General features: G+C 42.1%; 1 long non-coding RNA gene across 1 annotated transcript in view; it reads left to right on the top strand.

The window, feature by feature from the left end:
• Positions 1-8: 8 nt before the first annotated feature.
• The window catches only part of LOC109301327, a 14811-nt gene continuing 1780 nt past the window's right edge, over positions 9-13039 (top strand). The window contains exons 1-2 of the long non-coding RNA XR_002098504.1: positions 9-2657; positions 9973-10092. This is a non-coding gene — a long non-coding RNA (uncharacterized LOC109301327). The remainder of the gene's footprint in view (positions 2658-9972; positions 10093-13039) is intronic.

Raw genomic sequence — 13039 nt, 5'->3', positions numbered from 1 at the left:
AAAGGGGGCATGGTTTGAATAAATATGACTTGTATGAGCTAAGTTTTCAAGTTACATGCATCCACCTGAAACACTAGACCTGAAGTTTTTGCAGAGACTCCAAATTACATTTAATCTCTGTTCTTTTATGCATCCTTCAGCTAAATCAGAAATCTAAATATGTGATCTAGCAGAGAAAGCATGAAATTTTGCAACACTTCCTGAGGAGTTGGGATCTATAAATTAATAAATGGCTTGCACTCAACCATGTGCTATATATAGGTTTTCCATTCATGACAGATATAATATTGATAGTATCATTCATTAACATTTAATAATAACCTTTATTTAATAACTAATCCAAGTATAATTTAATACAGTATAAATTTAAAATATTCGTCATCTTGCTTTGCTGTTTCAGAAAACCATAAAAGAACAAAACAGAGCAGAAATTGCTACCAAAAATATATTGTAATGCCTATTAGTTAGATTATGGAGAGACAATGAGTTTACCATGAAACCGGGTTCAATCCTCCAAACATTCACTATACGATTTACTACTCAAAATTGTTCCATTCCAGATAATAAGAGAAATCAGTAAGGTTTTAAAATGTGTAACTGCAAAATTGGCTAAAAGTGTCTATTTGTGTCTCTCTTCGTACTGTACTTCATACTAAGCACAAGTCAAAAATTTACCTTTCAGATTTAAGTCGTCAGAATGGGCCCTTAAATTTAGTTCACCGTGGACTTCTCTATATAAAATGAAAAAAATTGGGTTTCACTATTAAGTTCTATCAAAGATTTTCTCCCAGAATAAGCAGTTTAGACTATTAGCACCCATTGTGTCTAGTAATATATCCTCTCATTGTAATGGGGAGGGGGCACATTAAAGCTGTCCCAAGAATGGCCCGACAATAGGCACAGGATTTTGGATACACCACTGAGGAAAACTAGTCCTGGTAATGTGAGACTTCTGCATATTTCAGAGGTCATCTCTTGGCCACAGCAAAGTTCCCACTTTCATCCAATACCTCTAATTAAGCTAGACTTAAGGCAACATTCTACAACACAGGGAAGCTAATATGGAATTACCAGTTAATTGTGTCCACACCACTCTTTTACCAGGAATTGTTAGCCCCTGTCCTGACATCATTTTATTTTAAAGTTTTCACATTTGCCATGGTTTATAATTTTGGTAGCAGAAAAGTATCATTCTATAGGGCAAATCTTGGTGTAAGAAAAAAAGGCTAATTAAATACCAGCACCAAACACTGGATTTCAGAAGCTGGAAGAAAAAAATAAATAAATATGACCCCTTTTACAAGTTTCTATTTGTTCTGTCTTATAAAGTCTAACCTTAAGGTACATGAATATACGTATAGTATCAGGATGGGTCTCTTGGTACAAGTGAATACTTGCCACCTTTAAAACAGCTAATTATTAGGGTGCGTGGGTACTGAAATATTTATTTTTCTGAGTAACTATTGGAGACTGTCAGTTCAGATGCTTCCTACCCAAAGATAATACCTGGATTTGGCTAGATTTTCAGATAGAAAACAAGGTAGGAGTGGCAAAGAGCAATGCTCTTTTCTTTAAAAACAGCCTTTTCATCTTTCTTGCTCAACAGTTGCACAAGAACAAAACTTCAAAGAAATCTAAGAGGAGGAGGAAAGTCCAGCAAAAAACCCACTCACTTACCCAATTATTTTTTTTAACTTGGAACTAGAAGTATGAAAGTAAGCCAGTGATGCATTGGTTTCTTACTGGAATAGAGGAACCCTGATGTAAGAATGTCTATTCTTTGAACAGTATCAATCCGTGTAGACTTCTGAAATATCCCCAGGGACCTACCCTGCTGTCACAGGTTCTCAGAAGTCCTCTATTACATTTCTGCAAGCCTTGCTATTGGGAACACAGATGAAAAAATATAACTTATTCCAAAACACCAGTAAGCCTGTGATATAGAGAAGTCTATATTTTAAGAAAAGAAAAGAGATGAGAGTCAGTATTTCTTTTCCAAGATCACTGATTGCATTGTGTACTTTATATGCTGTAAAAGAATTACATAAAATAAGGAGTATGTGGGAAATGCCTGACTTGGGACAGAAATTGCAAGGTAGCAGGAACCCTGTTAAGAAAAGGATCTTTGCATTTCTTGGGAAAGACATTGTGACACAGACTGCTATTTGCAACTCCCTGTAGGCTACACCCAATTCACACACTTGCCCTGCCTGACTTTGTAAGATTACAGTAACAAAAATGAGATCAACCTGATAATGCTAATGAGCTGGATTCAAAGAGTAATGAAATCAGTGGAGAGGCACCCACTGGTTTCAATTGGTGTTGGGGCAGGGCTAATTAATGCACTGCTGATTAAAAATACATTGATATGTTTTGCAGATATTGGATTAAACTCTGGCCAGAACATTCCTACAAAGTAGAGAACAGAAAAATATCTTGGATAAAATCCTAAACAACTCCACTTTGTCTCCAGGAGAAATGTATTATCTACATAAAGGTCACCTGTTTCTTCAGCTGATTTAAATCAGGCTAGTTCATCTATTTTAGTGGAACCTTGTGCCTTATAACAGCTGATGAGCTGGCATGTCAACAAAATTATAGCAAATATCAAAAGGGTTTTGTTACTTATGCAAGTACCAGGCTTCAAAATGCTCCCGGTAAAAATATTTTCTATTTTAAACCTTAGGACTGTTTTTAAACACACTTGTGGGGATGAACTACTGATGTTTGTTTTATTTCTTTATCTGGCCAGTTTCCAAATCAGTTAATTACTTTCTGCCTACCTAAATTCCCCCTGCAGCTTCAGTTGGCTATGGGATTTTGCTTCACTTCCTGTCCTGAACTGTTGTGTAATGGCACCATGCTCTGTTAAACAACTGCTGCATTTGTCCTCAGAGATAGCTGTGCTTAAGTGGTAGATTAAGTGATTACTGTATAAGATCTGATGCTGTCAGATGCTATGTGTTTTCTGGAAGGTCCTTAGCATCCTCCTTTTCAGACCCCAGAACTGAGATAAGGTTATTAGGAGCTTCTTTTTAGCTAGTTGCTTTATACTGGCCCTTAGATTTTTGCTGTATGTTTGGAAAGCCCTTTAGAAGACAATCTAGTGTGCCCATCTGAATAAGAGCTTCAAGATTCCTTTTTTTGTTGTTTTTTTTCTTTTGCCTCCATTTTAAATGTGTCTGGGGTTTTTTTTAATTCAGTTTCTTTAAGGCTGATGATCTTACAGTGAGACTTTCTGAAGAGATTTGCTTGCTCTGGGATTGTCAAACTCTGAGCTCTAGCTTTAATTCACTCCATATAGGAGCACATGCAAAATTCTCAGGCTCGCTCACTCTGACACCACTACTATTTCTCATGCTATTTTTATCTGTCTTCCCAAGGCTCACAAGTAAAGTGCAGCATGTCAATTTCTAATCAATTGCTCATCAATGTTGTGCATCTTGAAGGTTTTAGTGATATCTTTTCAACCTGCTTTAGCTGATCTTTATATAGAAGCTTTAAAAATGGTGCTTCTTGCATTGGAATTGGTAAATCTAAATGATTGCTATTCCTTATTCACAATCAGCAGTGTACTTTACAGAATCACAATTTATGCCTATAAACTACCCTATATTATTTATTTGTGACATGCCTGTGACAGAGTCAAGATTCTATGCATAACAAATATAAAAATGGTGCCTGCACTGGGGTGCCTGAAATGTGTAGGGAGCATAAGTTTGTGGTTGAGATACATATATAGGACTCCAGAAACTATGGTTTAATTTTGTTCTTTGATAGAGGTTTATTTTCTGACCTTGAGCAAATCACTTGGTCTTTCTCTGTCTTCATTGCTAAAACTGGGATTTGTAATATTTCCCTGACTCATGCATGTTTTGCTTTTTAAATACATTCACTAAGTCTTACGAGGTGCCCTTTATGTAATTGGTAAAGGGAATAACAAGCATGCAGATGAAGCACAGAGAAAGACAAGACAGAGGAGATGCAGAGAATGGTAGCAATCTCCTTTATATAGCACAAGTATTACTTTTAAACAGATGGTTAGCCATGTTAGTCTCAAGTCAAGTGGAAGGTAGGACAGGGTGGTACCTTAAAGACTAACCAGTTTAGACAGAATCATAGGGCTGGAAGGGACCCCAAAGGATCATTGGTTCCAGCCCACTGTATGAGCAAGAAAGACATATGGGGTCAGGTGACCGTCCAGTCTTCTCCTGAAAACCTCTAGGGTTGATGATTGCACCACCTCTGCAGGGAGCTTGTTCCATAGTCTGGACACCCTAGTGGTGAAAGTTTTTCCTAATGTTCAGCCTGAAACTATGTTCCAGGAGTTTGTGGCCACTGTTTCTAGTTTTCCCCCAGGTGCCCTGGTTGTTCACCGAGCCCCTGATATAAGCCTCTGATATAGCGGTAAGCTGCAATTGGGTCCCCTCTCAGCCTTCTTTTCTTTCGGCTGAAGAGTCTGAGATCCCTCTACCTCTCCTTGTATGGTTTGCCTTGCAAGTCCTTTATCATACAGGTGGCCCTTCTTTGGACCCTCTAGAGCTTTAGCACACTCTCATTGAAGTGCAGCACCCAGAACTGGATGCAATACTCTAGCTGCGGCCACACCAATGAGTTAGAGGCATGAGCTTTCATGGGCAGCAAGTTACTTTCTCAGATTCTAGGAATGACTTGGACTATAAGGAATGGTGTTCTTTTACTAACTTCTGACAAAGTATATTTTTGCCTGCTCATGCCCCTCTGACCCAGTTTGTCTGTAAGGGGCCACCCTGTGCTACCTTCTTTTACATTTAATTAACATTTTACACTTCAGGCAAGATGGCCCAAATCCAACTTTCACCCCCAGAAGCAGAGGTCATCTACTGGTGACATAACAAGTTTATTCTCTTCCACAAAGTGAGCAGGCCTTAATGAGGAACGATGTTACCAAGGTGTGTGTCCCTATGACCGGCCCTATGCCATTCAAGTTCCTAATGCTAATGATTATACCGGGCAAAAGGATCCATTCTTATCTATCTCCTTCCATCTTCCCCACATAGTGGAAGAAGACTGAGGGTCTACAAAGATTATTCCACTTTCTCACAAGTCTCCCCAGGCATCAGTAATTCCTGCACTTACACTAGGATGTCATGTAAAGAACTCTCAGAGAACTTGACTTCACTGTAAACTGGGGATCTCTTCTATCTTTCTGCTTTCTACTCCTCTTCAGAACCCACCCCTGTCCATTTTGCAGTTGTATAAGCAGCTATAAGCAATAAGTATAACTACTATGCACTATCTGATTTACAGATTAGATTGAAATGGCTTACCTATGACTTGTGAAATTCCTGCCTGCACAGCTGTTCTGTGGTCACATTGCCTCAATCATCTGCTGATTGCTACGTCAGATGCACTCTCCCCACCCACAACACAGAGGGAGGACTTTTTGTTAAACAGGTTTATACACTTGGCATGATAACCAAGTTGTGGGGAAAAATCTCTCCCAACTGATCATACCACATTTAACAACTTCCGCTCCTTGATTACTGAGGAAATCATTAGAAGAAGAAAGTGTGTAGATCTTTCATCGTGCCTGCAAAAATTTAAGGGAGGTCAGGACTGGTAAGGGAAGGAGAGGTCTGATCAGTCATTTAGTTTTCTTAAGAGCTATTATTCCACTATTTCCTCTATCTTGCTTATTGTCTGCCTCTTAATTACTTCCATATCAAGCTCTTTAACTCCAGAGTGCAATCTTCTGCAGGTTTTAAAGGCTTCCTATGAGTCTGTCTGGAAACCTCAGTTATGATCCCTTCCTTACTTGCATCTCTCAAAAGTACTTTAATATTTCCTTTAGAAAACAGATCCAATAATGGAAAAAAACCCTTTTCATTTATGTTTATATTTCAGCAGTCTAAGCAATCTCATTGATGTCAGTGAAGCTCCAGATTATTTAAGTGAGGCACAGGTATAATTCTTTGCAGAATCCAGGCCATGCTGTAGTTCCATTGGATTCCCTAAAACACTAGAAGATCGACTCCCAACACAATAGTTTGGGCCATTTCTGATTCTTCTGGTTCTGACTCCAGTAGTTCATAAAATTCTGAAGTTAAGTCAGGTTATCATAGAAAGTTAGGGTTGGAAGGGACCTCAAGAGGTTAAGAAATACTGCATTTGAGATAGAATGAAAATAAGTCACTCCAGTGAATGAGCATGTATTTGTGATTCCTGTTATCCATTATGATTTAATCTTCAAAAAGGGAAGTGGTCTGGAGCAGGGACAGTCTTTTTTTACTCTGTGCTTGTACAGTATCTCATATAATAGAGTTGTGATGAGGGCTTCTAGGCATATTCCTAATACAAATAATACATCCTTTAAATTTTGTTTTGTCTCAGCCAAACTTTCATAGTAGGCAGATACAGTTTTCAATATATACAGTGAAGCACCACCAAATTCCATTTTGTCAGTGCCTACTTCATCTATGTGTCTAAATAGCATATGTAGATATCCAGCTACACTGCTTTCATATACAAAATTTGGTTTATAATTTCAAACCTAGATGAATCAATGCTGAAGCCATAGATATTAACTGTGCAAAACAGAGTAACCACACATGTAAAAGTAAAAATCTACACTTCCAGTTTTGGAAACTGGGTTGAAGACCTCTTAAAAATCTGACCTCCTTGGAAATAAACTGAAATTCGTTGGAGTCTATGACTAAAATGGTAGAATTTAGATTTAATTGCTCCACACAAAATCTTCCAAATGTTAGGAAAAAAAAGTTTAGTATCTCTATTTGGGTGTTTTGTGGTGCTGTGGAAGACAGTGTTGAGCTTTTAAACTGTAAATAAGGAGGATGATTTTTTTACAACTTTGGCTCGTTGCAGTGTTTGATATAGAAGAACTTTAACTTTGACATTTAGACATCCTTATACTGGAACAGAAAAACATTGTAATTAGCTGAAACTGGTGTCCACTTTCCATAATGAGAATAATTTTCAAGCAGAATCATTTATGATGGCAAAGAATAGAACTTCGGACCATTTTTTAAAATATGTTCCTGTACAATCTTCAATGCTGTGATCACAGAGCTATGCATGGGCAAAACTCTCGCCACCTCAGAACTCATTGGAGGATGAAGTGCCTAATTTTGTGCAGACTGTTAAACTCTCACAGTTAGCTTAAAGTATAGCTAATTATGCACCTAAATAAAAACTATACTCCCTATGAATCTTAGGCACAGAATGAGGTTTAGAGTGAAGACCCTTTTCACCAACCTGAGGATTTTAAATGAACTAGGCTGACTCTTGTAATTGGTGAGGAAAAGGTATATGTGATGCTTACCATAGATCTTCAAAGGAATAAAGGAGGGATTAAGTCTGAATGAGAAAAGCTGAGACAAAAAAGAGCGAACATGGTTCTTCACATCCCTTTCACACGGGCCAAACATACCTGTCTACCTCAGAAACAGGGGACCCCTGAGAATAGATTTTGGTGAGTTTACTTTGTTTCTTTTTTCTGTAGCAAACTTCCTGATGACACAGACCACTCATTATCGATTAATTTTGCTGTTGGTGTTTCTATATCTTCTGCTTTTATGTTCATATTTCCTGTGCCAGGAAATATTTTGGGCCCTGCACCTAGTGCTAATACATGCAATAATTACAATTCCCCTTCACTGCATCATATTTAAAGGTGTAAGCTTCTCATTCCATCTCCTTAAGGCAGATTACTTAGGAGAGAACCTCACATTACAGATGGAGTTGCTGTGATCCCATTAACTGAACAGTAAGGAGAGCATCTGAATCACAGACTCCAGAGCATACATAAGCCCTTATCTCATTAAAAGAAAAGCTGACAAGTCCATACCACATGGGTGTAACCTTGGGTATACCTCTGGACATCAGGCTCTGTCAGGCTGTATGTGTGATTGCAGGGTGGAATGGAGGCCTTGTGGCAAGGTCTCTTGGGGGACCATATCCCCCCATGCATGTGCTTCCTTGTACTTGCAACCATCATGGATACGTCATGGCCTGACATGTTCTGAAGATGCCATGTGGGACAAATGAATGAAATGCAGTACTGAAAGAAAGTAAGAGACCTGGCAACTTAAAATGAAGTGGATTAATTAAATGATCTATGTATTTGCCAAGGGTAATTCTAACAGGAAGCCCTCAGGGTTACAATTTCATATGGACTTTAAGAAGGAAGGTTTTATTTCCTGAGATACTTTATTTCTTTTTATAAATGCTACTGTAGACTTCTTATAGTCCTGGCTTTGGTTTTGGCTGCCTGCTTTCAATACCCAGCAAAAACAGACAGTAGGGTAGTGACATTGCATTCATGTCCCTTTTCAATGTTACATCATTGGCTTTTATGTATGCAGCTTATGGATCAGAGGCTGCCAACAATCTGGGAATTAGTGACCTGGGTTTTATAGCTCTACCACAGATTCAGTTTGCTGTCTTGGATCCCACCTCCCTCTGACTCACCTATCCATTTTCCAAAGTAGTGGACTGGTGTAATTTTTACACTAGTATTGAGTAATCCTGATACATGACAGTCTGATTATACTGCTACTACAGTCTGGGCTACTGCTGCTATAGCAATTTAAGATTAGTGAAACTGTTAATTTTTAACCCTGAAATAAACAGGGTTAAAATTACAACAGTTTTGCTCTTATCCCACTACCAGAGAAGCAATATCAGAGAAGCTGATGCATACTCTGAATGGAGACCCTCCCTCCTTTTTCAAAAACAGTTGTAATTTATGCCTATTCACAGCAGTGGGTGACTTGACCTTGATTTTAGCAAGGTTTTGATATGGTCTCCCACAACATTCTTGCAGGTAAGCTAAGGAATCATTAGCTATCCTGATGTCACAGATTAGCTGAGTTGTGACATTTTTTTTCCACTAGCTAGGTGATACCATAATAAAGCACAAACTGAAGCGCACACATCCCATTCCTTATTTAAGGGATAAGGGGAAGTTTATTCTTAAGCAGGGAAAATGTAGCAAGCCAACTCTTACAGCACCTGTGTTTACTTTTCCAAATTCTGAAGACCAATTTTGTATGTAGAAAATTGCCCAAAGGATTTTAAGTGCTAAACATCTCAAGACTGGCACCGCTGTAGCTCGGATGCAGCTCAGTCTGATGTCACCATGATCTTCCACACGTAGCTAAACTTCCCTGCAAAAAAGGGGGAAATCTGAAACTGATATCTCTGAAATCCTTGATGTAGAAAAATCTGAAATATTAAAAAAAAACAAACAAACCCAAAAACTTTAAAAAAGCCCAACAGACTTTATAAAACATAAAGGGGAGTTAGGCACACTGCCTTATTTTTCAGTATAGGACCCCTTTTGAAAGAAAACAACAAAAGAGAACCAAGCCATTGAGATCAACAGAGTTAGACTTAAATCAGGAAGAAAGGCATTCTCCTCACCTTTGAAAAAAAAACACTCAGTCCTTGGGTTTGTATTCTTGAGGACAGGAAGACTGATAAACTCACCAATCCCTTCATTTCTTTTTCAATTTAAGTAAAACCTATTTCATAACCAAGGTAAAAGATGGCATTGTAGGCAAAGATGCCAGTATTGAGCTGAATTTTGCTATAAACATTTAAACTTTGCTTCTGAAAAATGTAAAAGAAAGACTAGGACTCTGAAGATGTTTCAGTGGGTCTGAGAGAGATCCTTCCCCTGGCATGCTTTTAAAAATACTTGTCACTGAGAGAAATCTGGTTCATTCCATGGGCAAAAAAGTTGTTTTTAAGGAGAAATATTTTGTGAACTGCAGGGATAATTTGTCATTTCCAGCATTCAATCTTATCTGTTGTGGGGACAGGGATTCCTATCACAGGAAGATAGTCATCTCAAATATCTTTATAAATTTGGCAAAATTTGCATAAGAGGTCACATAAAGATACCTTTAGCTTGGCAGTAGCTATACAACTTGAATATCCATATATTGGGATGTTTTGTATCTTGCCCAGAGACCAGCTAGATCAATAGGGGGCATGTACAGACGTCAGACTTAGACCAGTCTAAGTGAACATATATCAATCAAAACCCATAACTGTACAGAAGTTTGATGCACATAGACCACATGCGAGGTACACTCAATTGAAATCAATTCATGTTAAACCAATGTTTCATAGTTTCATAGTTTCTAGGGTTGGAAGGGACCTGAGTAGATCATCTAGTCCGACCCCCTGCCATGGCAGGAAAGAGTACTGGGGTCAAACGACCCCAGCAAGGTGTTCATCTAACCTCCTCTTAAAAACCCCCAGGGTAGGAGCCTGCACCACTTCTCTTGGAAGTTGGTTCCAGATCCTAGCCGCCCTGACCGTGAAGTAGCACCTCCTGATTGAATGTATTGAACCTATGTGCTGTTTCCCTATCAGTTCAAGTTTAAATCAATGTTCACCAGCATCCTGGCCTGCTTTGTGCCCTCCCCCCCCACCCCTTCCCTCATACGGTAGTGCACTCAGCCAGTGGTTGGCTGCTCTAGCCAGGCCCTAAGCTAGCTCCACCCCAGGCTGTCTCAGTACTGAGAAAGCACAGCCCTTCTCCCCAGCTCTGCCTCCAGCCACCTGTCAGCCATGGAGTGTGGTATTTGTGTCTCCTACCCAAGTCCCTGGGTGGGAGACACAAACCCTCAACACCCTGTCATGAAGCACCACATGACATACACACAGACCCCAACACTGAGCCCAGGAGAACTCTGGTGCTTGGGCACAGCCCCATAGACCCAAGCCCTAGCATCCGCACACAAGCATCCACACCCACAGCCAGGGACACCCATGCCCCATGCTTTGGCACAGACCCCAGCCTTGGCACTTGCATGCCACATCTTAGAGGCCAGAGGTAGGGTCCATGCAGCCTGGACCCTAGCATAGATCCCCACCCCACCCCCACATCCTCCCAAGCAGGAGATGGTGTGAGCAGGGCACCTCTGGTGGACCAGGGTGGTAGGGGGCAGAACATCAGGACTGGGCCTGCACTGAAGTGACCCTGTGACCTCTGTGGCTTGGCCAGTGCTGGCAGGTACCCAGGCCATGTGTACCTAGGGTGCTGCAATAGTTTTTGGGCCCACAGCTGCAGAGTTCCAGAGTACTAGGTATAGGGGGTCGGGGAAACTGAACATCCAAGCTAGGGCAAACAGGCAGATGCCCCTGGAAACTTCAGGAGCAGCTGGGGTGCGTCCAGCTACCTCAGTGTTGCAGGAGGAGGTCACTGGAAACTTCCAGGCTGGAGTGTGGGGTGTTGCCAGCCGCATGGGGTATCTGCTGAAAAGTTTGAGGTTGTAGGAGTGGTGTGACCAGTGCAGCCCCAGTCACTCTGGAGCAGGGGGTGGACCTACCTGGAGTGAGCAGGGAGAGTCACATGCTGAAACCCACATCTACCTGCACCCACTATTCCATCCATCGAACCACCCATCTATCTCCTCACAGCTGGACCCTTACCCATCTGTAGATACCAAGATCCCATGGACACTACCATGGACCATGGAAGACCCCAACCTATCCTTCTCCAGTACCCAACCCTAGTTGCACAGCGAGATGAGGGATCTTGTCACCATCTGAAGAGAGCAGGAGACCTAGGACCAGTTCTGCAAAGGGCATTGTAGCAGGGACATGTTCAAGCACATTGCCCAACAGTTGCAAGTATGGGGCCACAACTGAGATTGTGTGCAGTGGTGGACCAAGACAAAATAAATGATCCAGTACAAGCATGTGCAAGATGCTAATAAAACATCCAGGAAGAGGAGGCACAGCATGGCCTTCTATAAGGAGCTGCCTCACTTCCTCACCATGGACAGGGCCATTGCCACCCTGCACATGTACACCACTACTGGAGAGCAGGAGGAGTTGGCAGCAGGGACAGCACTATAGGAGGATATTCAGGAAAGCCCTGGGACACCAGACAACTGGATGCCCAGAAGCAGGTCCCTGGGGGCCATAGGGTGCAAGGTTTTCTGATGGCACTGGTCCCAAGGACTCTGGTCCCCACAAAATCACAGGATCTAGATTCTGAAGTGCACCTGCAGCTGGACCTTCACTAGCACCTGAATCCCCACCCACACACGCAGAGTGCTCCCTAGCCCTGACTGCCAGCACAGTGGCTGCTACTGCAGCACCATCCACAGCACCCATGCCCAAGCCCTTCCCCCCATGCCTGGTAAAGGCTCTGGCACTGAGCAAGGACACTCTCCTGCCTGGGATGGTACAGCTGCACCAGGCTCCACATGGCACTGGGGAAAAGCAAAGCCCCCAGGGGGAAGAGACGGAAGAGAAGCAGATGGGCAGCGGGTGTGTCTTCTTCATGCCATATAACCCCACATCCCAGCACATGCCCCTTAGGGTAGTGCTGGCAGGGGAATGGTGTCCAAACAGCCCAGGTTGTAGGTGGTGTCAGGACACTGAGTCAGAGGAACTGGGTCACGAGATTCATTGCCCAGTGCTAGGGCACAAGCACTCAGGGACTCAAAGTTCTGTGGCCATGCTAATCGGGGGAGCACTCCCAGTCCCCGTGGGCCAGGAGGTAGTTGGCCAGGGCTTTGCAGACACAGATTTCCTGCTTGTGTGTGGGGTCAGTGCTCCTAACATCAGCCAGAGGCTCTACTTTCCCCAGCCTCCCTATGCTGTACATTTCCAGCATGCCATGCCTAGTCTGCGTGCTGTGCCTCCTTTGCCCAGGCTTCACAAAAGACCTCCCCCTCTGATCTCCCAGATGTTGTGGATGACACACATGACAATGATGAGGTATGACAGGTGCTCCTTCACCACCATGAGACACATGCTGAGAGTATGCCAGAGTGCCTTGAGGTGGCTGAAGGCACATTCCACAGTCATGTGGCACCTGCTTAAGCAGTTGTTGAAGTGCTCCTTTTGGTGGTGCAGTTGACTCATAGAGGACTTTATGAGCCAGGGCAGGAGGGGGTAAGTAAGCTGGGTCCCTGATGATGAGGGGAGGGAATAGGATGGCACCAATAATGAATCTGGGAACCCCAGGATTATAGTACCCTCTGGGGGATTGGGGGGGGGGGGTTGGCAGAAA

The sequence above is a fragment of the Gavialis gangeticus genome, unplaced genomic scaffold, assembly GCF_001723915.1.
Source record: "Gavialis gangeticus isolate Ggan-Ray unplaced genomic scaffold, GavGan_comp1, whole genome shotgun sequence".
Classification (NCBI taxonomy): Eukaryota; Metazoa; Chordata; order Crocodylia; family Gavialidae; genus Gavialis; species Gavialis gangeticus.
Note: the sequence above shows the minus strand (reverse complement) of the source record. Positions and strands in the feature narration are given on the sequence as shown.